Source organism: Vombatus ursinus, unplaced genomic scaffold (assembly GCF_900497805.2).
Source record: "Vombatus ursinus unplaced genomic scaffold, bare-nosed wombat genome assembly UNPS02009205.1, whole genome shotgun sequence".
Lineage (NCBI taxonomy): Eukaryota > Metazoa > Chordata > Mammalia > Diprotodontia > Vombatidae > Vombatus > Vombatus ursinus.
The window spans coordinates 63,020,286-63,046,163 of NW_020948983.1; the positions used below are offsets into that span (position 1 = coordinate 63,020,286).

The following is a 25,878-nucleotide window of genomic DNA, read 5'->3' on the forward strand; positions in this document are numbered from 1 at the left end:
TATATCTTAGGTACTCACCATCCCCTTCCTCATCATTTTATTTGTCATCACCTATGAGGTCAAATTTGCCTCCTTGCCAAGGGTGTACTGGAAAATGATTAAAAACTCACTGAGTTGGTAGGTAGAGGTTCGGTATCAATTTCTGAGGTGTCAACGCTCACACTAAAAATTTGACAATTGACTCTGAGCTAGTTGGAGCCAGATCCAGCAAGCACTTAAGATTTCTAGTTTACCTTGTTCGATTTCTATATATCCTGGCTCCCTTCTTGGACTTTGCCTGCTGGAAATCTGGGAACATGTGATACTATTTTTCTTCCTCCAATATAGTTATTCTCTATGATGTCTATGTAGTCAGTTTTCTCCATTTCCCTTTCTTTTTCCATTTAAAACCTACTTGGTCAGATTTCTAAAACTCTAGGCATATATATTCTTACCTCTTAGGTTCATTGCACCTCAGCCAGGATCCCTACATTCTTATAATTCAAACCATGGTATAGAAATCTTAATCCCTTTCTCAGACACTACCTTCTTAACCAGCTGTTCACTTTCCAAATCTCCCTTTGTCTCATAAAGTCCTTGTCTCTGATTGGCAGCAATGATGAAAATACCACCTGTGCCCTTAAGGCCTTTGGTTTTTTGACCAAAACTTTGTAATCTTTTGTGATACCTCTTGGCTTCATTCTTGCAGTATCATATGTGCTCACACACCAGAAGTAGGCTGTAGTCACCCAATGTGGTAAGTCACAGGAAGGGTCATTAGATGGTACTAGACTTGGAATTAGGAAGACCTAGATCAATTCCTTCCTTAGACACTAGATGTGTGACCCTAGGCCAGTATCTTAACATCTCTCAACATTAGTTTCCTCTTCTTTCAAATAGAAGTAGAACCTGTCTTCCAGGGTTGTTTTGAAGATTAAATGAGATAACAAATAGAAAGTGCTTTGCAAAAATTAAAGTGCTAAATAAAACTAATTATTATTATGATTTCTTTTTTCATACAATGACTTCTTGCCCCTATGAACACAGTAGACCTCTTGATGTTATTCAGTCAAAAAAAAAATGTAGTTGCTTGAATACTCTTCAAGAAGTAGTCTCAGTCACCTGCCACCACTACCAATGTCTTTTTCTCCGCTCCTTACTAGAGCACCTCTCATTAGGGGGCACCAGTAGATCATGCCTTGCCATATAAGCCTTATTTTCACCCTCAAATGGTCTAGGTCTAGGATTTCTCACTTCAGGAGGAACCACACATACGTTGCTTCACTCTCAAGTGTTCAACAACCTTTTTTCTCTTTCTCCACCATATCACTTGCTTCCATCCTTCAGTATCGTGATAGAGGTTTGATAAACAAATAGTATGCTAGTAGTTGATGTAGAAAACACATTTTTAAATGTTGCAGAATCCAGTCATTCATTATCCCGGCGTTTGGTCCAGGAAGGCAGTCTGGGCTTCTTCTAAGTATATCCCTTTTGTAACATAGTGGCAAAGCTTTTGCAATGTAACATTGCCTCTGTCTAACTTGCTGACTAGAGATTCCTTATAAGCATCTCAGCAATAATAATGTCTGGAAGCACTATGGGATTTACAAAACAAGTCATATACATTATCCCATTTTACCCTCATGGTAATACTTTGAAGAAATTAAGGCTCAAAGACATTATTACTTTGCTTGGATCACAAAACTGTTGTCTGAGGCAAGATTTACACCTAGGTCTTCCTGACACCAAGTATTTAATACCCTATCCTTTAAATGATGCTGTGAATTACTAAAGAGCTTTTTGAGATCAGGGATTGTATTTTCTTCCTTTTTCTATATTTCTCTTTCCCTCCCCATCAGGGATTAGTGTAGTATCTTATGCCTAGGAAGCATTTAATAAAAGTTTATTGACGTGTGTAACATTATTCACTGCTGGATTGCTGAGCCCTGGGGCTGGGCACTATATTTACTCCCTCTGCCTTTTGCTTGGAACCCAGGCATGCAGTCTGGATTTGGTTCAGTCCTGGGGGAGGTTGAGAATGGTTATGCTCCCTTTTCGCATACTCTTTGACTTATTATATCCTCCAAGGAAAATTGTTTAAGGCTTATGTTTTGGCTCATGTCTAGATCTTCCCATAGGAAGGGACTAGAAATCAATGCAAATCTATTATAGAGCATTTTTTTCTCTCTAAGCACAAAAGAATTACTAAAAGATTCACAGCACAAGATTCAGTAACTTATATTTTACCCACACTTACACTTTTTTGGGAGGTTTATAATTAAACTTCATTAGAACATAAAGCATTCTGGGGTAAGAACTCATGACTTGACAAAAACTTCTGGGAAGCCTGGAAAATAGTATGGCAGAACTAGGCATAGGCCAGCATCTCATATACCCAAAATAGGTACATGATATAGCTATAAAGGGAGATACCATAAGCAAATTAGGAGAGCAAGGAATAGTTTACCTGTCAGATCTGTGGAAAAGGGAAGAATTTACAAATAAACAAGAGATAGAGAACATTATAAAATGTAAAATTGATGATTTTGATTACATTAAATTAAAAAGGTTTTGCACAAACAAAACAAACACAACCAGATTAAAAGGAAAGCAGAAAGATGGGAAACAGTTTTTGCAGCAAGTGTTTCTGATAAAGGCCTCATGTCTCAAATGCAAAGAGAACTGAATCAGATTTATAAGAATACAAGTCATTCATCAATTGATAAATGGTTAAAGGATATGAACAGGCAGTTTTCAGATGAAGAAATTAAAGCCATCTATAGTCATATGCAAAAATGTTCTAAATCACTATTGATTAAGGAAATGCAAATTAAAACAACTCTGAGGGTACCACTTGACACCTATCAGATTGGCTAATATTACAAAAAAGGGAAATGATGAATGTTGGATAAGATGTGGGAAAATTGGAACACTAATGCATTGTTGATGGATCTGTGGACTGATCCAACCATTCTGGAGAACAATTTGGAACTATGCCCAAAGGGCTATAGAAATGTCCATACTTTTTGACCTAGCAATACCACTTCTAGGTCTGTATCCCAAAGAGATCATACAAATGGGAAAAGCAACTATGTGTGCAAAAATATTTATAGGAGCTCTTTTATGGTGGCAAAGAATTGGAAATTGAAGGAAGACCCATCAATTGAGGAATGATTGAACAAGTTGTGGTATAGGAATATAATTGTGCTATAAGAGATGATGAACAGGAGGATTTCAGAAAAACCTGCAAAGATGTATATGGACTGATGCTGAGTAAAGTGAGCAGAATCAGGATATTATTGTACACAGTAACAGCAATGTTTTTTGATGATTAACTGTGATTTAGTTCTTCTTAGCAATACAATGATCCAAATCAATTCCAAAAGACTCATGATGGAAAATGTTATCCACCTTCAGAGAAAGAACTATAGAGTCTGAATGAAGATTGAAGCATGCTATTTTCATCTCTTTTTGGTGGCTTTTCCCTTTTGTTCTGTTTCTTCTTTCACAGAATGAGTAATGTGGAAATATATTTACATAATTGCGCATATATAACCTATATCAGATTGCTTGCTGTTTTGGGGGGGGAGGGAAGAGAGGGAAGGAGAAAATATCTGGAACCCAAAATATTATAAAAACGAATGTTGAAAGCTATCTTTATATGTATATGCAAAAATTAAAATGCCATTAAAAAAAAGAATGTAAAGCAGTATATGAGGCTACCAAATAGAAATTCCACATTTCACCTCAGTTCTACATTGTCCTCCAAACAATTCCTAGCACCTGATACAGTGGGCACAGAATAGGGTCATCTTCTTATTGGTGGCCATCATCTACAAGGGCACTAGGAATAGGTGCTAGGAATTTTCCCCTTGGCACCAGTCAGCTCTCACCAAAAGAATCTAGGAACTGGAGACCTCTCAAATTCACAAGGTTGCTGCCAGGCCTGAACACTTTCATCTTGGGATAGATACTTGTTTACCTAAGATTAAAAAATAAAACAAATAAAAAGAGGCAACTCTAAGCCCATGTTCAGGCTTGTCTAGTCAGGACACGTGCTTTAGATGCTACATGCTCACCACTACTATCCCTCTCCCACTCCTTTTGGTTCACAACTCGCAATAGTTTCTGTATGACCTATAGCCAAGAAGGAAAAGGGCTCTAAGGATGGGGTCGGTCTCTTAAATTTCTGCTGATTCATTAACTCTTCCTGGTTAGTGGGTGGTATGGATACTACCTCATCATCTCAAATTGCCAAGCTCTTCAGCACTGAGTCATATGTGGCCAAAACCAAGAAGGTCAGCTTTGGGAATGCTTTGCTCAATCTCTCTTAGAACAAATAGATCACCTTATGAATTCTCTCATCTGTGTTTCAGCTGAGTATCCAGAGGAACAAGTCTGTGTCTAAGCAGAAGTACAGGGGTCAATGACAGGACCAAACAATGTCTGAAAAGTGAATGAAGAAGCATCATCTATGAGCAAATGTTACTAAGATGACAACAGAGAAGGTTGCATTTCCACACAGAATTCATACGATTTTTCATCAGTTGTATCTTCATAGGCATTTGAGACTTGTGGTGGTAGTGGTTGATGTTTTAGCCTGACTTAACAAAAAAAATTAGCTATAGCAGGAAGATTTTCCTCAAGTAGCTTCAGTAGCATAACTCTTTGAGGAAATGGCCATTTCTAAGTGACAACAGCAGGTAGTTGGTGCAGAAATCTGTGGTTCCATTAGTAACAAAACATCTTGAAAGTAAGTTAAATTAATAAATATGCCATCTGAATGAAGCTGATTTAGAATCAGAGGAACTAGGTTCAAATGTTGATTTTACCATTCTGCCACTTAGTATCTGTGTGTTATATAGCGATTCACTTCACCTTTCTCAGCTGTGATTCCTTCATATTTAAAATAAAAGGGTTGGAATAAATTACCTAGAAGGTCTTTTCTAGCTCTAAATATATCATCCTCTGATGCTCTGAATTAAATTATACTTTAAAATGCATTATGCCAAACACTTTTGAGCATTCTCAGTTACAAATAAAATATTCTGTTTTAATTTAAACTGATATAGTGATCTGAGATCTCCAAAGAGTAAGCTTTATTTTAAGAAAATAAGCATTGTAATCTCTTTCACTCCCCTTTACCCCAAACATTTCTATTTCCCTTCCTTTCCTTACCCATGCCAAAGGAAAAAACAAAACAGAGAGGTTAGAGAGAGTACATGAGTGTGTGTGTGTGTGTGTGTGTGTGTGTGTGTGTGTGTGAGATGATTGTTCCATGTCTTCAAAACTTCAATGAAGTTTTATATCTCTATTCTTAACACTGTCATCACTTACTCTGAGGTAGCCCTTTACATATGTGGTATCATTTGATAACAGATGTGCTATCATCTTGGAACTAGTCAATTATGTCAGGATCTCTAGCTGCTTTTCCATCAAGATGGGTAAAAAAAGTTAAATGGTTCCCAAATAGTTTATTTCCTATACATTAAGAATTTACTTGCTCAAGTAACTTCATTTTCATATCATCCATGCCCTCAAACCCCAGGAAATCAGCTCTCTAGGCTTACTTGGACTGAGTTCAAACTTGGGGAATCTCATTATCATGTTCTTTGGGTCACGCCCACACTTAGGATTTCCCCAGGGAACATCAGAATTTTACTTATTTTCCAATCCAGACTTTGCTCACAAACATCAAATTTTGGATCATTTCTAAGGTTATAAAAGAAAAAAAAAGTCTTTTCAATTCTCATGCAAGCACTCACGCTGACATAATATTGAATATAGGAAAAGGTAAATTGATCAATTAGTGAATTATATTTTTAAAATTATTGATATCTTTTCCTTTTATATCACCATAATTTTCAATCTATCTTTCATTGTTCTCCTTACCCAAACCAAGTGAATACTAAATATAAATCTTAAATAATCCAATCTCAGAAAAGGAAATAGAACTAGCTACAAAGAAATTACCAAAATAAACAAACTCCTAGTCCTTATGGATTTACAGAAGAAAGTTATTAATCTTTTAAAGAACAATAGAAGAACTAGAGGTCAGTATCATTAATGAAAATAATTTAAAAAAATTAAATCCTGTTACAGATTACAGTGATTCACCCAAGAAATCATTCATAATGACCAAACTGGATTTATACCAGAAATACAAGGATGGTTCAGCATTAGGAAAACAATGAAAATAATTAGTCATGCTAAAAACAAAAACACCACAAACCACATGATTATATTGATAGGTGTATGAAAATCCTTTGACAAAGTGCAATACGCATTTACACTAAAAAAGAAAAACCCACAAGGCATAGATATAGAGGAACCTTTGTTAATATCATAAAAATATATCTTACTAGAACCAAAAGTAAGCATCACATGCAATAGGGATACACTAGAACCTTTCTTAATAAATATAGAAATAAGGTAAGGATGCCTACTCTGCTCACTATATTTGATATAGTTCTGGAAATGCAAACAGTAGCAATAAAATCTGAGAAAGAAATTAAAGGCATAAGGATACATCAAGATGATATAAAATTAACCCTATGAAGACAATTTGATGATTTGCTTAGAAAATCCTAATATCTCACTAGAGACACTAATTGAAACAAAAGTTTCAGCAGTTGTAAGAAAAAAAAACCTGCTCAAAATCAGTAGTATTTCCATATTATAATAGTACAAGAAACCATAATAGAAAAGGAATTCCCATTCCAAAGAAGTACAAAATACATAAAATATCTAGAGATTCTTCTACCAAAACACACAAAATACTTATATAAATTCAACTACAAAGTGCTCCTTAAAGAAATAAAGAATAACTTTGAATAGCTGTTGGAATATTCAGTGCTCATGGCTAGGCTGTGCCTGTATTAATAAAATGACAAAACCACCAAAGCTCATTTACGGGATGAATACCATAACAGCCAGCTTATCACAGGGATACTGTATTAAAGTACCTAAGATAATAACAAAATTAATTAGGAAAAAAATCTTAACTATCAAGGGAAATTTTTTTTAAAAAGTTGAGATGAAGGGCAAATAGCACTTCCAGACTTCAAACTATATTATAAAACATCAGACACCAAAACCATCTGGTATTGGTTTAAAAATAGAGAGGTATATCAATGGAACACACAAGGGAGAATCAGAAGCAATATAATTCAATAACCCAGTGTTCAGTAACCAGAAAGGTAAATTACATAGGAAAAAAACTCCATATTTGATAAAAAGTGCTGGGAAAACTGGAAAGCAGTCTAATAGAAATTAGACTTAGACCAACACTTCACATATTCTAAAATATGTTCTAAATGAATACATAGCCTTAATATTAAAGAATATACTTTGAGCATATCAGAAAAGAAGTAGATCATTTACCTGTCATAACTATGTTTAGGAGTTGTATTTTTTTTTTAGGCAATTGAGGTTAAGTGACTTGCCCAGATCACACAGCTAGTAAGTGTCAAGTGTTTGGTCTGAGGCCCGATTTAAATTCAGGTCCTCCTGACTTCAGGGCCAGTGTTCCTATCCTCTGTGCCCACAGCTGCCCTAGGAGTTGTATTTTTAGCTAAACAAGAGATTACAGCAATTACAGAAGATAAAATAGATTATTTTGATTACATGAAGCTTAAAAACTTCTGCACAAATGAAGTACACATATGATACCTAAGAAATGGTTGAATGGGAAAAAAAATAAGCAATATCAAATTTCTCTGACAATTGTGTGTTGTCCAAAATATATAAATAATTTGCAGATAGATATAGACATAGACACAATAAAATCAAAAGCCATTTTCCTATAAATAAGTGATCAAAAGATATGAGCAAATCATTCTCAAAAGAATTGCCAACTATTCACAACCAAATGAAAGAGTGCCCCAATTCACTTATAATAAGAGGAACGCAAATAAAATTAAAACAAGAGCAGCAGCAACAACAACCACAACCACAACCCTGGGTTTTGTCTAGGAAAGTAAGAAAGATGACAAAAGATGGAAATAATGTATGAGGAGCTGTGGGAAGATAGGCAAACTAGCAAATTGTTGGTGGAGCTATGAATCAGTATAACTATATTTGGGAAACAGTTTGGAATTATGCAAGTAAAATGACTAAAATATCCATATGCTTTTATCCAGATATTCCATTAGTAGGTTTATCCTCCAAAGAGGCTATTGGGCCCTCCATGGCCCAAAATTGTATAGCAGCACTTTTTTATAACAAAAAATTGGAAACAAAGTAGATGCCCATTATTTGAGGAATGGCTAAACAAATTGTGATGTATGAATGTCATGAAAAAATTCTGTTCTGGAAGAAGTGATGCATGTGATAAATACAGAGAATTATTGAAAGATCTACATGGACCGTCAGAATGAAGCAAACAGAACTAAGGAAACAATATGCTCAGTGACTACAACAATGTAAACAGAAAGAACAACAACAAAAATAAATAAAAAGTGAATGTTGTGAAATTATAAAAAAAAAATAAGCATATCTCAAAAGAAGAAATGAACTAACACCCTTACCCCACAGCTTGATAGAGATGGGAGGTCATAAATGTACTATATTGCACATATTTTCAGTCTTTTTTTTTCATAACTTGATGAGTGATGAACTTCACTGATTTTATTCCCCTCTTTTTGTTGGTTTAAAAAATACTATTTCTTACATAGGATGGCTCTCTGGAAGAGGGAAGAAGAGGGATGCTAGGGAAAACCATAATGATGTAGGAAAAAAAAGATTAAACAAAAAATAAAATAATTTTTAAAGTTTTTCATAACCTTATGCCTTTGTATTTTTCCAGCTTTCTCGAACCTTATTTTCCCCTCCACACACTCTTCTATTCACCTATGCTAATCAATTTTTTCAAACATATCATATCCATCTCCTGTCCTTGTACCTCTTCGCTGGCTGTCCCTTATGCCTGGAATTCTTTACTCCCTCACTTTCTACCTCCCACTTTCCCTGGCTTCCTTCACTATTCAGGTCACACCTTACCTTCTACAGGAAGTCTTTTCTACTTCCCTCCCTAACAGCTGCAAATGCCTCCCTTTTCAGATTAACTTCATGTACTCTGTATATATTTAATATTTACTTAGTTGTGTTATCTTGTCTATTAGAATATATACTTCTTGAGGGTAGGGACGAGTTTTTACCTTTCTTTATATCTTAACACTTAGCATGGTGCCTGGTACACCGTAAAGTTTTAATAAATGGTTGACCAAATGACTCTCCTCTCTGCTTTTCTCTTTCTATGTCTCTTTCTACCTCTACCCCTCTCCCTCCGGCCTTTGTCCTAAAGGACAAATTCAAAACTATAACTTAGGTGTATTAATGAACTGTGAATCCACCTTTAGTGGATGATGTTAAAGGACAAGGAGGACTTATAAAAAGTCAGGTGATTTGCTCCTGTTCAGTCATTTTCAGTTGTGTCTGACTCTTCGTGACCCAATTTGGAGTTTTCTTGGCAAAGATACTGGAGTGGTTTGTCATTCCTTCTCCAGCTCATTTTACAGCTGAGGAAACTGAAGCAAACAGAGTTAAGTGACTTGTGCAGGGTCACACAGTTAATAAGGATCTGAAGCCATGTGTGAACTCAAATCCTCCTGACTCAAGGGCCACTGAGCCAGCTAGGTGAATTATTTATCACAAAGCCTGTCAAGGAAACTTCGCACTGTTTGGCAGGAGAGGGATTCAAGAAGGGTCTTAGGCTATTTCTGGAAATACTCCCTGAATTAACAGAAAGTTATTTTTTGTATCGCAACTCTACCATATACATTTCAGAATTGATTCATCTTTTTCATAGATTTTTGTAAGATGTCTGGAATGAAGTTACAAGTCTAAGGTTGAAGCAAAGAGTGTTAGTGACTTCTTTAACTCTGCTTCACTGCTATTATTAAATGTTAACTAGCCTAAACATATGAAGAGGCAAGTGGTTAATTTTGTTGGCAGAGTCCAAGTCTCATATTAACTTTTTTTTTTAAAAAAACTACTTTTCCAGAAAGCTATTCTCCAAAAAAGCCTGTTGGATGACTTGCTAAAAAGTCAAATTATATGGAATTACCCATGAATTTTACAAAAGGAAATATCATTTAATCAAATGACTAATTGACTATATCTGGTGTTTTCCCCTTTGTATTACATGTTGGTATGCATGCTACATTTCAGTTTTGCTTTATATATTTACCTTTTAAAATATTATTTTTCCTTTTTAAAAAATTCTGTTTTGCTGATTCATTGTAATGTGAATGCATTTATTTACTCTGGCATTACAGGTTAATATGAATTGAAAGAAAAGATTCCAACCATGTTTGGAAATTTCAAGTTCAGACAATCTTAATGGAAAAATGGAGTAATGGCTATAAAAAGATTGAATGAGGATGTGCAAACACTACTTACCTGAAGATTTGTTTTTCCTTGTGTGTACCTGGCACAGAGGCAGAACAATTCCCTTTTTAACCAAGCAACTCTTTATCCTAATTGAGAATGTCTTCTATTTTTCTTGTTTGTTTTAGAAGATATGTGTGTTTTTTCTCCAGTAATGCTCTACAACTTTATCTAGTTAAATAAGAATTTATTAAGTGCCTACTGCATGCAAAGCACTTTATCAGATGTGGGGGATATCTAGACAAAATGAAAAAAAGTCTCATCTTTAACCTGACTGACCTTAAGGAACCTCAAGGGGTGGGAGAGGGGGAGGGTGGATATATATATTCACAAATAAGTATATAAAGGATAATTGAGGAGAAAGAGAACACTACTATCTACAAGAATGAGGGAAGTTTCTTATGGGAAATAGTACTTGAACTTAGCTTGGGAGGAAGCTAGGGGATTCTGAGAAGCAGAGGTAAGGATGCAGTACATTCCAGGCATAGAAGACAGATTATTCAAAGGTGTGGAAGTGGGAAATGGAATATTTAGTTGCCAGAACAGAGATTTTGGTGGGAACAAAAAGTATATGAAGAAATAATCCTAGGATAGTAGGCTGAAATCTGATCTCAAAGGCCTTTAAATGCCAAGTTGAGCAGTTGGTCATTAATCCTAGAGGCATTGAAGGGCAAGGCCTCTAAAGGCTCATTGAGCAAGGGAGTGACATAGACTTTTTGCGGTGGATTAGAGAAGAAAGATACTAGAAATCAGGGATCCAGTTTGGAGGCTAGTAAAATAATCCAGAGGAGAGTTGGGTGGTGATTGTGTTAGTTGAAAGAAGGGGAAATATTGGAGGTAAAATTTACTAGATTTGTCAATTTATTGGATATATTGAGATGTGATGAGGAAAAGGGAAGAGCTGAAAAGGACCTCAATGTTGTAAATAATGTTACAGGAAGAATGGGAGTGGGTGGATGTGCTCGATAGAATCTCTCTGAGTTAATTTCCTCATCTATAAAATGAGAATAATAATAATACTTCATAGAGTTATTAAGGAGCAAAATTATGTATAAAAGGCTTTTCAAATGTTATATTGCCAAACTAATGTTAATTGTCATCATCATCATCACCATCATCATCATCATCCATTTTGTTCTCATCACTTCTGATGGAATTCAGATAGGAATCAGCCTTGGGGCAAGTTGCTATCTAGTTATTTTCTTTTATATTTAATGTTCTGCAAAATATGACACAGGTGAGTAAAAATAACTGCCTTTTGTAATTGAATAAAAATGGTGGGACCTAAAAAAATAATCTATTGATTCACTGAAAGCATATTCTCAAGAACTCCAGCAGCATGTGGGATAACCATAACTTATCATATCCCCAGGTTCCTTTGATTTCTTTTGTTAGGTCTCTATGTTTTGAAAGCGTTTATTCCACATAGTTTGGAGATTATGAATATTTGGTAAGGATGCATCTATTTAAAATGTTATTAAAATATTTATGGATTAATTTTATCATTTTCATCTCATTTTTCAAGGTAGAGATAAGATAGAAATAGTCAGAGGGCAAACTGCTATCCTCTCCTGCTTTCATATTTTATATTTTGTGAATACAAGTGGGTAAAGTGTTTTTTTTTTATAAATGAATTAGAGTGTTGGAAAACAAACACATCTTCTGTAGACTCATTGAAAATAACTTTGGAATAATCCCCATTGGAGACAAGGCAACAGAGATGATAAATCTGTCATTCTATTTCTATACGGTTTTAATTTTTTGATTAATTAATTTATTTTTAGTTTTCAACATTCACTTCCATAAGCTTTTAAGTTTTAAATTTTCTTCCCCTCCACCTCCTCCCCCCTCCCAAAGATGGCATGCAATCTGATATAGGCTCTACCTATACATTCATATTAAACATATTTTCACATTAGTCACGTTAGAAAGAAGAATTACAACCAATGGGAGGAACCATGAGAAAAAAGAAACAAAACAAAACAACAACAACAAAAAGAGAGTAAATAGTATGCTTCGGTCTGTATTTAGCCTCTGTAGTTCTTTCTCTTAATGTGGACAGCATTTTCCATTGTGATTCATTTGGAGTTATCTTAGTTCCTTGCATTGCTGAGAAGAGCCAAGTCAATGAAAGTTAGTCATTGTACAGTGTGGCTATTACTGTATACAATGTTCTCCTGATTCTGTTGTCTTCCTTCAGCACCAGCTCATGTAAATTTTCCAGGTTTTTCCGAAGTCTGCTTGCTCATCATTTCTTATGGCACAATAATATTCCATTACATTCATACACCATAACTTGTTCAGTCATTCCTCAGTTGATGGGCATCTCTTCAATTTCCAATTCTTGGCCACCACAAAAAGAGCTACTATAAATGTTTTTGTACTTATGGGTCCTTTTCCCATTTTTTATGATCTCTTTGGGATATAGACCTAGAAGTGGTATTGCTGGATCAAAGGATATCCATATTTTTATAGTCCTTTAGTCATAGTTCCAAATTGTTATCCAGAGTGGTTGAATCAGTCCACAAATCCATCAACAATTTATTAGTGTTGCAATTTTCCCACATCTTCTCCAACATTTATCATTTTCCTCTTTTGTCATGTTATCCAATCTGATAGGTGTGAGGTGGTACCTCAGAGTTGTTTTGATTTGCATTTCTCAAATCAAGAGTGATTTAGAGTATTTTTTCATATGACTGTAGATAGCTTTAATTTCTTCATCTGAAAACTGCCTGTTCATGTCTTTCAGCCATTTATCAATTGGTGAATGACTTGTATTCTTATAAATCTCTTTCAGTTCTCTACATAGTTGAGAAATGAGGCCTTTATGAGAAACACGCTGTACAATTTGTTTCCCATATTTCTGTTTTTCTTTTAATCTGGTTGTGTTTGTTTTGTTTGTGAAAAACCTTTTAATTTGATGTAATCAAAATTATCCATTTCATCCATCCATTTTTCCATAATGGTCTCTATCTCTTGTTTGTTCATAAATTCTTCCCTTCTCCATAGATTTGACAGGTAAACTATTCCTTGCTCTCCTAGTTTGCTTATAATATTACCCTTTATATCTAAATCATGTACCCATTTTGACTTTATTTTGGTATATGGTGTGAGATTTTGATCTATGCCTAGTTTCTGCCATACTCTTTTCCAGTTTTCCCAGCAGTTTTTTTCAAAGAGTGGGTTCTTATCCCAGAAGCTGGGGTCTTTGGGTTTATCAAATAATAGATTACTATAGTCATTGACTACGATGTCTTGCATGTTTAACCTATTCCACTGATTCACCATTCTATATCTTAGCTAGTACCAAGTAGTTTTGATGATTGCTACTTTATAATACAGTTGAGATCTGGTATGGCTAGGCTACCTTCCCATGCTTTTCTTTTCATTAATTCTCTTGATATTCTTGACCTTTTGTTCTTCCAGATGAATTTTGTTACTATTTTTTCTAGCCCTAAAAAATAATTTTTGGTAGTTTGATTGATATGCTGCTGAAAAAGTAAATTAATTTAGGTAAAATTGTCATTTTTATTATATTAGTTCGGCCTACTCATGAGCAACTGATATTTTTCCAATTATTTAAATCTGAATTTATTTGCATGAAAAGTATTTTGTAATTGTGTTCATATAGTTCCTGGGTTTGTTTTGGCAGGTACACTCCCAAATATTTTATAATGTCGACAGTAACTTTAAATGGAATTTCTCTTTCTATCTCTTTCTGTTGGACTCTGTTAGTAATATATAGAAATGCCGATGATTTATGTGGGTTTATTTATATCCTTATATAGACCTTATACTTGGGAATTCTCTAAGTATACCATCATATCATCTACAAAGAGTGATAGCTTTGTTTCTTCTTGCCTATTCTAATTGCTTCAATTTCTTTTTCTTCTCTAATTGCTACAGTTAACATTTCGAGCACAATATTGAATGACAGTGGTGATAATGAACATCTTTGTTTCACCCCAGATCTTATTGGAGATGCTTCTAGCTTATCCCCATTACATATAATGCTTGCTGATGGTTTTTGGTAGCTACTACTTATCATTTTAAGGAAGACTCCACTTATTCCTATGCTCTCTAGTGTTTTTAATAGGAATGGGTGTTGTATTTTGTCAAAAGCTTTTTCTGCATCTATTGAGATAAAAATGTTTTCTGTTAGTTTTGTTGTTGATATAATCAATTATGCTGATAGTTTTCCTAATATTGAACCTGCTCTGCATTCCTGGTATGCATCCTACCTGGTCATAGTGCATTATCCTCAAGATAAATTGCTGTAATCTCTTTGCTATTATTTTATTTAAAAGTTTTGCATCTATATTCATTAAGGAAATTGGTCTATAATTTTCTTTCTTATGATTTGGCTCTTCCCAGTTTAGGTATCAGCACCATATTGTATCATAAAAAGAATTTTGTAGGGTTCCTTCACGTATTTTCCCAAATAGTTTATATAGTATTAAAATTAAGTGTTCTTTAAATGGAGGATAAAATTCCCTTGTAAATCCATCTGACCCTAGATATTTTTTCTTAGTGAGTTCATTTATGGCTTGTTCAATTTCTTTGTCTGAAATGAGGTTATTCAAGCATTTTATTTCTTCTTCTATTAATCTGAGCAATTTGTATTTTTGTAAATATTCATCCATTTCACAAAGATTGTCAAATTTATTGGTGTACAATTGGGTGAAATAGCTCCTAATTATTGTTTTGATTTTCTCTTCATTGGTGGTGAATTGACTCATCATTTTTGATACTGGTAATTTGATTTTCTTCTTTCTTTTTTTTAATCAAATTAACCAAATAATTGATCAAAGTAATCAAAATAACTATTTTTTCATAAAACCAGCTCTTAGTTTTATTTATTGGTTCCATAGTTTTCTTAATGTCAATTTTATTAATCTCTCCTTTGGTTTTCAGAACTTCTAATTTGGCATTTAATTGGAGATTTTTAATTTCTTCTTTTTACAGCTTTTTTAGTTGCATGACCAATTCATTGATCTCTTCTTTCTCTATTTTATTCATGTAAGCATTGAGAGATACAAAAGTTTCCCTAACAACCATTTTCACTGCATCCCATGAGTTTCGATATGTCGTCTCATTATTGTCATTCTCTTGGATGAAGTTATTGATTGTTTCTATGATTTGTTGTTTGACCCACTCATTCTTTAGGTTTAGATTATTTAGTTTCCAATTAATTTTATATAGTAATTATATAATAATTTTTATCATTTTCAAAGATAGATTAATGTTCATGAACCTATCAATGAAGAGCTTCATTAAATATAATTATATATGCATACACTAAGACCCCATTCATGTTCCTTTGTTTATTTGCATATACATATAGCTTCTTGTCTTAATGAGTCAAGGAAGGTGACATCATAGAAAGGCAGAGAATACTTAGCAAGTGCTTAGAAATTTTAGACTGTGTGTGCGTATTTATACCTGTAATGGAATTGTCAAAAGAATTGAGGTCTTTTATTTGAGAGAAAAAATGGTGGCTGCATTTTAAAAAAAATATATTTTTTGCGTCCTTTTCTTTTTAAATTTTGAGTTCCAAATTCTCTCTCTCCCTCACTCCCTCCCATGCATTGCTCCCCCATTTTACCCTACACTATAAAAGCTCTTTCTTGCATGCCTCCTTTATGTGAGAAAGTTTTCCACATTCTACCTTTTTCCTTTCCCCTTCATCTTTCCTTCATTTTTTGGTAGGGGGGCGGAGACCATTCCTACATAATCAACTCACACTCATTCCCTCTGTCTATGTAGTATCCTTTTAACTGTTCTAATAATGATAAAATTCTTTGGAGTTACATGTATCATCTTTCCATAAAGGGAATGTAAACAGTTTAATTTACTAAGTCCCTTATGATTACTTTTACATGTTTACCTTCTTATGCTTCTCTTGAGTCTTGTGTTTGAAAGTCAATTTTCTATCTATCTCCTGTCTTTTCATCAGGAATGCCTGAAAGTTCTTTATTTCATTAAAATCCATTTTGCCCCTAAAGAATCTTACTCAGTTTTGTTGGTATGTTATTCTTGGTTCTAGTCCTAGCTCTTTTGCTTTCTGGAATATCATATTCCAAGTCCTCTGCTCCTTTACATGGAAGCTGCTAAATCTTGTGTTGTCCTGACTGTGGTTTCACGATACTTGAAGTGTTTCTTTCTGGCTGCTTGCAATATTTTGTCCTTGACCTAGGAGCTCTGGAATTTGCCTGCTATATTCCTTTGAGGTTTCATTTGGGGATCCCTTTCAAGATGTGATTGTTGGATTCCTTCAGTTTCTATTTTATATTTTAGATCTAAAATCAAGGCAGTTTTCCTTTATAAATTCTTAAAATACGACATCCTAACTCTTTTTTGATCATGGATCTCAAGTAGTCCGATGATTCTTAAATTATCTCTCCTCAAACAGTTTTCCAGGTCAGTTGTTTTTACAGTAAGATATTTCATATTTTCTGGTATTTTTTCATTCTTTTTTCTTTGATTTATTATTTCATGATGTCTCATGGAATCATTAACTTCCATTTGTCCAATTCTAATTTTTAAGAAACTATTTTGTCCCAATTCTGATTTTTAAGGAGTTCTTTCCTTCATTGAATTTTTGTACCTCCTTTCCTATTTGACCTATTCAGCTTTTTAAGGAGTTTTTCAGTGAATTTTTGTTCCTTTTTTTAACCATTAGGCTAATTCTGTTTATCTTGTTGTAGTTTTTAATATTTCGTTATTTCCCAATTACAAGTAAAGACTATTTTTAGCATTCATTTAAAAAAATTTTGAGTTCCAAATTATTTTCCTTTTTCCTTTCTCCCTCTCTTTACAGTAAGCAATTTGATATAGGTTATACATGTACAATTATGCAAAACATTTACGTATTAGTCATATTGTAAAAGAAAACCCAAATCCAAAAAAAAATCCCTGCAGAAAAAAAAAAGAAAATGGAAAACAGTATGCTTAAATTTGTATTCAGACTCTATCGGTTCTTTCTCTGGAGGTAGATGGCATTTTTATCATAAGTCCTCTGGAATTGTCTTGGATCATTGTATTGATAAGAATAGCTATGTCATTCACAATTAACCATCATACCATATTGCTAATACTGTGTACAATGTTCTTCTGGTTCTGCTCACTTCACTTTGCATCAGTTCATGTAAATCTTTCTAGGTTTTCTTGAAACCTACCTGCTCATCATTTCCTATAACACAATAGTATTCCATTACATTAATATACCACAATTTGTTTAGCCATTCTCCAACTGATAGGCATCCCCTCAATTTCCAATTCTTTGCTACCACAAAAAGAGCTGCTATTAATATGTTTGTACAAATAAGTCCTTGCCCTTCCCCCCCAACCCCAACCCTGTCTGGCATACAGATATAGTATTGCTGGGTCAAAGGGTATGCACAGTTTGATTGTCCTTTGGGCATAGTTCCAAATTATTCTTGAGAATGGTTGGATCACTTACAACTCCACAGACAGTACATTAGGTGCCCCAGTTTTCCCACGCCACTTCCAACATTTATCATTTTCCTTTTCTCTCACATTAACTGATCTGGTAGGTGTGAAGTGGTACCTCAGAGTTGTTTTAATTTGCACTTCTCTAATCGATAGTGATTTAGAGCATGTTTTTTCATATGACTATAGATAGCTTTGATGTCTTTGTCTAAAAACTGCCCATTCATATCTTCTGACCATTTATCCATTGGGGAATGACTTGTATTCTTATAAATTTGACTTGGTTCTCTATATATTTGAGAAATAAGGCCTTTATCAGAGACACTTGATGTAAAAATTATTTCCCAGCCTTTTGCTTTTCTTGGTTGCATTGGTTTTGTTTTTGCAAAAACTTTTCCATTTTCATACAATCATTAATTATCCATTTTACATATTGTAAGTCTGTCTATCTCTTGTTTGGTCCTAAATTCTTACCCTATCCATAGATCTGATAATCGGTTAACTATCCCATGCTCCCCTAATTTGCTTATAGTATCACCTTTTATGTTGAAATCATGTACCCATTTTGACTTTATCTTGATATATGGTGTAAAATGTTGGTTCATACATACTTTCTGCTATACTGTTTTCTGGTTTTCTTAGTAGTTTTGGTCAAATAATGAGTTCTTATCTCAAAAGCTTGTGTCTTTGAGTTTATCAAACACTGGATTATTATATTGTGTCTTGTGTACCTCATCTATTCCACTGATCTATGACTCTGTTTCTTAGCCAGTACCATATTATTTTGATGATTAACACTTTATAACACAGTTTGAGATGGAATATAATTCTAATTTTTAAGGTGTTATTTTCTTCAGTATTTTTGTTCCTCTTTTGCCAAACTATTAATTCTCTTTTCATAATTGTCTTGCATTACTTTCTTTTTTTTCTTCTACCACTTTTAGCTCTTTCTTTAACTCTTCTAGGAATTCTTGTTGGGCTTTTGTCCAAATAGCATTTTTCTTTGAGGCTTTGTAGCTGTTTTCACATTGTTTCCTTCTGGATCTTGGTCTTCCCTGCCACCATAGTACCTTTTATGCTCAAAGTTTTTTGTTTTGTTTTGTTTTTGATTGTTTGTCCATTTTTATAGCCTATTTCTTGCCTTTGAACTTTATGTTCAAGTTGAGCTGTTTGCACCTTGGGTTGGGGACTGTCCCAAGCTTTAGGTTTTTTTATGCTGCTGCATTCAAAACTACTTCTGGGAATCTGCAGTTTTTTGATGCTTCCAAGAGGTGTGGCCACTGCTCTTCTGGTATGTACTCTGCTCTTTACTCAGGATGGGTCCTGTTTGAGAACTTCTTTTGGCCCTGAAACTCTGTCAAGGAACCATCCTTTCCTGCAGCCACAAGTATGGCCAGTGTATATTGCTTAAAAAGCCAGCACTATGCCCCACTGATTCTGGGACAAACAGCCTGAGCATGTACTGTGGTGGCATCTTCAATTCTGAAAGATCCAGTCATCAAGCAGGCAGTCAGAAAGTATTCAGCACCTACTACCAGGCACAATGCTGTTTGTTGACTTGACTTATGAATACATAGTACCTACCATGTACAGAACACAAAATTAAGTGACCACCCCACCCAGGCTCAGAAAAAGAAATCAGGTTCAAGACCACCAAACCCAGGAACATCTGAGAACAAAACATCATTCCTCTCCTCCTCAAAAAGAAAAATTATCATGTATTTGTTTTGTAGATACTTATACATGCTGTCTTCTTCAATAATATGGAAGCTCTTTGTGGGCAGAAACCATTTTATTTTTTCTTCATAATCAAAATTACACTTTAGAAATTATAAATATGATTTCTTTTAAATTAAAAGAGTGAAGAAAAAAGAGGAAGATAGCCTTTAACACTGAGGACATGATCACTAGTTTTTTAGAAAGTGGTAAAAAGGAAACTAAAATAGAAAAAAAAAGGTGACAAATTTAATGAAAGGACATGTACAATTTAATTTTTGGAGTTAATTTTGTTGGGTGAATATACAATTGAATATTACTACTGTTGAAATATATTGTGTGTAATTTGCTTATTGTGTATAATGTTTACTGAATTTTTTTTGTTTTTAAGCATCCCTTTGTGCTGTCATTTGCTCTTGAATCTATTTACTATTACCATAGCAAATTTACTGCTTCAATAGGATTAAATCAGAATTATTCCTGATTTTACAGTTACTACAATAATTATTAATGCAATCATTAAGCTTTTGCCACTAATATTCTGTAGAATTTAATCAGTTTCTCCCTAGTAAGACCTCCTAGGAAATGAGACTCAGTCACAAGAAAAACACTATTTGGGTGTGTGTGTGTGTGTATGTGTGTGTTTGTGTGTATGTGTGTATGTATATGTGTGTATGTGTGTGTCTGTGTGTCTGGGAGAGAGAGACAGACACAGACAGAGAGAGAGACAGAGAGAGACAGAGAAAATGTGTGTGTTTGTCAGGGTCCTGGGCTTGGACTAAATTACTTTTAGGAACTAAAATCATACAGTCCTGAAAGCAGTAGGCATTTTTATTTGATCTGTTTAAAAGAAGGACCAGTGGAAGGTCATTTGGTTCAGCTAGGGAGAAGGACTCTATATTGTTGAAACTGAAGGGTTTCCCGCACCTGAGGTCACAAACAGGGAAATAACAATCCAGCAAACTGGGAGTTTCTCATATGGAATGTTCCAAGTATGAATGTTATCAGATATTGGGAAGGAGGGATATAGTTCCAAGGCAGAAAGAAGGGTGTATGGGTTGGAGGAAGGGGTCATAATGATGAGTGTGATATCTAATTTTGCCACCACCTTTCCTTTTGGTGAAATGTTTAATGGGCTAATAATGAGAGTTCAGTGGATAGGGTTTTAAGAGAATACAAATGCATTTAGAGAGTTCAGGTTTTTGAAAGCTGAGTGGGTAGGGGAGTAAGTTCAACCTACCTTCCCAACTAGAGTTCATAGAATCATGAATTTAGAGTTAGAAGACACTTTATAAAGGTCATCCAGGACAAATCTTTTATAGTAAAGAAAGTGAGACTTAGTTGACTTGCCTAAGTGCAAGCTAGTTGATGTCATTGTAGAACATGGCATGCAGTTAAGGCTGAAAAGTATAGCAATGAAAATAGTTAGAAATCCTGGGGATTTGAAGTTTGGATTTAATCAAATGGCTGCACTTGAGGACCTATAGGAGGGTCACAGGTGCCCTCAAGGCTGTAGGTGTTAGTGGTGGTGGTAGTTGTAATAATGGCATCTGTATAGTGCTATAAAGTTTGTCAAGTGCTTTACAAAAATCTTATTTCATTCTCACAACCACCCTGGAAAGTAAATGCTATTATTATCTCCATTTTACAATTGAGGAAACTCAGGCAGAGGTTAAGTGATTTACCCACAAGACTAGTAAGGATCTGAGGCTGGATTTGAGTTCAAGTTTTCCTGATTCCAGGTCTAGCATTCCAGCCATTGTGCTACCTAGCTGTCACAAATACAGCTTTTATATGTAACTTGTGCCACAGAACTCAACAAAGACTGTAGCCTTTGCACCAGTTGGATTCAGTCTAGAGGGCTGTCCCAAAGAGAGTTCATTATCTCTCCTTGACTTGTCCCACCTGAAGTTGCTGCAGGAAAAATTTCTGATATACTGAGGCAATAGCTCTTTTCTAGGTTTCTCCAAATATGGATTACAGAGTCCTCAACTTTTGTTCAAGCATTCAGGGTATAATGTAGATACTAGGTATGCAACAATCTTTACTTCACCTGACAGAAAATCCAGATGATACAAAGAACTTAGAGAAGCCCATAAACAGATAAAAAGACATATAATTTTCAAGAGCCTACCAGCTCCCTCCTAGAAGGGAATTGAAACTGAGCTTTCCACTGGGACAACCCTTTGACTTACTAGTTCATTTTTCCCATAAACTACTCCTCAGTTCTCCCAAGACTCAAAGTACCACTTTGTGATTTAGAATACCTCCTCCTCCCAATTCCTCCAAGAGGTAAACATAGTACGTTTCTGAACAGGCAATACTCTTCCTGTAAGATGTACTCTCCTTAGATAATTCATAAGCTTTGCTCTCCCAGCAGAATGCTGAGTAGAACCTATGTGGAAGATTCTCTGTTTTCTCTCAGTAGCACATTACATCAGGAGGTCTTTCTCTCTCATGTCTAATTCCTGAGAGACTTGTGAAGTTGAGTACTTGAGGTTACTCATTAAGTGACTCCTCAAACTCGTGCTTCCTGAAATATTCTTTCTTTGGTCAGCAAATGCTGTATTCTGCCATCATACTGCCCATGGAATTCAAAATCAGCCCTTCTCCATAAACAACTTTGGGGTTCATGAATATTGTGTAGGATTTATCTTCTCTGGCCCTGTGCAAATATGTGTGCCTCTGACATGTACTTCTGCTACAAGTTTCCAGACTGTGAAAAGGTACATCTTCTCCATCAAGAATCTTTCCCCTTGAGCCAATTATTAGAAAGTCCCCATGTCCTCTCAGCAAGGCACTGGAGGTGACCCTTCAATATATTCATACTTCATAATCTTATCTGGCTGATTGGGGGTATTTATTGGATTAATCAGAGAGTTTCCTGACTAATCTCCTTTAAACACATAAGCTACAGAATCCATATGTCTCTCTTAATGCCCTATGAAATGCTTGAAAGTAGACAGAAGTTTAATTTGAAATGTCTGCCTTGGCAGCTGCCTAATTAAAGCAGGCTTCTGGTTGCCTTACTCCCTCCACCTTCCCACAGGTATTATGTTCTCTTTCTCCTAGAAACAATAATTCTCTTGGAGGTCAGGTTGACCCTGTTTTCTTCAACATTTTTAGCTTTGACTTGATAAAGACACATAAGTAATCCTTATTGATTTACAAAAGATGCAAACTACAGAGGGATGCAAGAAGATCTTGCCAGGCTATAATGATGAGTCAAATGTAATAAGATGAAATGTAATGGGATCAATTAAAGGAATTGGGTGTGTCTTCAAGGTGCCTAGGTAATGCTATGGATAGAGTGCTGGACCATGAGGAGTCAAGAAGACCTGTAAATCATATACTAGTTGTATGACCCTTGGCTAATTTCTTAAGCTCTCCAACTCTCAGTTTCATTATCTTTAAAATGGGAATAACACTATCACCTACCTCCCAGGCTTGTTATAAGGATCAAGCAAGATGATATTTGTAAAATACACTACATGCCTTAAAGTGCTATGTAAATGCTAGCTGTTATTATGTTTAAACTGATGAAGAGAAGCCCATCCAGGAGTCAGGAGAGCTGTATTTGAAAAATGATTTGAAAATAAACTCATGATTATTCAAATACATTGACATTTTTATACCACTTTAAGGCTTGCAAAGTACTTTGTCTATATAATTTCATCTGAGCCTCAAAAGACCCTGTGAGGTGCATACTGCAAATATTATTCCCATTTTACAAATGAAGACCTTTGGGTCTAGAAAGGTTAAGTCACTTTCCAGAGACACAGAGTGAGTAAGTGACAGATGTGGTATTTCTTGACTCCAGATCCTGATGCTCTTTATATTACAACAAATACTACCTCTCCCAGAGGAATTTAACTTGTTCTCCTTAGCCTTTATGGGCAGAAGTAGGAATAATGGGTATAAGTGTAAAAGAAACCAATTTAGTCTTGCTGTAAGTACAGCAAGTAGGTTTTGGCTTTACTGCCTCGGAGGCAGATTAGTGACATCTCCCCATCAGGGTTCTAGGTGTACCCCAGATAGGTAGGAGTGTATTTTCTGTAAAGCATATCAGTTCATGCCCCAGTTCTGGGTGTGTTCCTCCAACTGTTACTCCTACAGTGACTGGTGCCAAAGTTCTATTTAACCGATTAACACAGATTACATTTTACATAAGCCTATCCACTTTGAGGACAAAACAGGAATAGAAGTAAAAACAGTTTTCCTTAACTCCCCAGCATTTCTCAAGCACACTCTCCTTGATAGCTCCATGTTGCCTGGGGAGAATGGGATCAGACTTAACATCATTCCTACATAGCATTGTTCTAGCCAAGATCAACTCCAAAAGCAGTATCTCTGTCTGCTAGAGCCCCTCTCTTACCCATCGATGGACTGGGTCCCAAGGATTACTACAATCATCATTCCTTGGGACCTCAGAGCCAGACTAGATGACTTTCAAGTCCTGAAACAGACTCCACTCCCAGAACTCCTAGTGGCTTTCTTTCCTGCCCTTTTGAAACTCACAAGGTCATAGCCTCCAGTCTCTGTCTCCTATAATGAAAGAACAAAATGCTAAGGCAAAGAATCCAGGCCTACATTCATAGGCAACTTGTCAGCTTTTGAGTAGAGAAAGACTGAAGGCTCTCCTCTTAAAGATTGTCTCTCAGCAGAATGTGATCAGGGAGGAAGAAATTGCATAAAGGGAAGAGATGAGGTTAACTAACTCTGGGAAAACAGCCTCAGCTGATCAAAGAAGGTCCTGTATGCCACATGATTAGCAGACTGGAACCAATTACAAAATGTCAAAACATACTCCAAAATCTAGCTGGGAAGTAATAATAACAACAATAATTAACGTTCGTATAGCATTCAGGCACTGCTGCTGTGTTTTACAGCTTTTAATCTCATTTAATCCTCACAACAACCCTAGGAGGTAGGTGTTATTATTATCCCCATTTTACATATGAGTAAACTGAAGCAAACAGAGGTTAAGTGACTTGCCCAGTACCAGTCAGCTAATAAGTGTCTAAGGCTAGATTTGAACTCAGGCCTTTTTTACTTCAAGCCCAGCGCTCTGTCTACTGAGCCACCTAATTGCCTCAATGGATTACACTGTGTACCCCACACATATTTCTGAGAACAGATCAGTCCCATTACACTCACCATATGCTATCAGCTTCATGCTGGGTCACTGTGAGAGGGGGCCAGTCATCCATTACATAGGGAAAAATTTCCCTCCCAATTGAATTCATCAAGATTGGCTAGGTGTTCTCTTAATATCTCCCTCCTTAACATGGGTGTTGACTTTTTATTAGCCTTTTGTTGTAGTATTTTCCAGGACCATTCTGTTTGGCAGACAAAACAGAAAAAAAAAGAGTTCTGCAGCTACCTTCTCTCTATTATCAACCTCCCATTCACCCTAAGAAGCAATCTTAACACTTCTTTGATCCTCCTTTTTTCCCAATATAGATAAGATAAACGAAAAGAAAAAAACCCCAAACCTTTTTGTTCTCTTTAGCTCTCCTTGTCAGTCTGACAATTAAATTTAGCACTCCTGATATTATTGTTACAGGACTATGTCATATTCTTGTATTTTTCCCCGTTGCCCTTGTCTTCAACATTGGAGTTGAAATAAAAATATGACAGTTGATGACAATTTCTGCTTTTTCCCCCTCAACAGAATCATGTCTCTTTTTGTCTTCAGAATTTTATTCTTTCACCCTTGTTTCCTGTGCTGTTCCCTTAAAGGGATGTCAGGTCATGGAGTCCTACCTAAGAGTCCATGTTTGTATTTCCTCTCCTACTCTATTACAAAGTCCAAGATAGAGTGGTCACTTCCTCCCAGACTCCCCTCATTTTCACCCCTTCATTACTGGTGAAAATCAGAACCAGAATAGAATTTCACCTTGTTTATTCCTGTACCTCGTCAAGGATGAAATTATCATTAAGGCATTGTGCCTACATTGTCCTATAGGGAAACATTCAAAAACACTCAATAATTTAAATCCTATAGAAAATGTCTAAGACCTCTGAGTAAGTTCTTTGAGATTGTCAGAAAAATATAATTGAGTTATAATTTATAGTGATTAAGATAATTCTGATACCAGAAATTTAAAGAATATAACATCATAAAAAGTATGCCCCCAAATAGACATATTCTATAATCACATTTTCTGTCTCTCAGAAAGGGTATAGATTGAAGAGTTTAAAAAAAGGGTATGGAATCTAAAATTCTTTAGAAAACTTTCTCTGTTGGGCTTGTGAGTTTCATCTTTGTTTTATACTAATGGTAAGCTCCTTTCAGAATCTCTTTTCCCCCCATGTTTCAGAGGGCATATTGGTCATTTT

At 35.3% G+C, this 25,878-nt stretch overlaps 1 protein-coding gene across 4 annotated transcripts in view; it reads left to right on the plus strand.

Moving 5' to 3' along the window:
• The window catches only part of THSD4 (thrombospondin type 1 domain containing 4), an 865,877-nt gene that overhangs the window by 553,483 nt on the left and 286,516 nt on the right, over positions 1-25,878 (plus strand). The window lies entirely within an intron of this gene.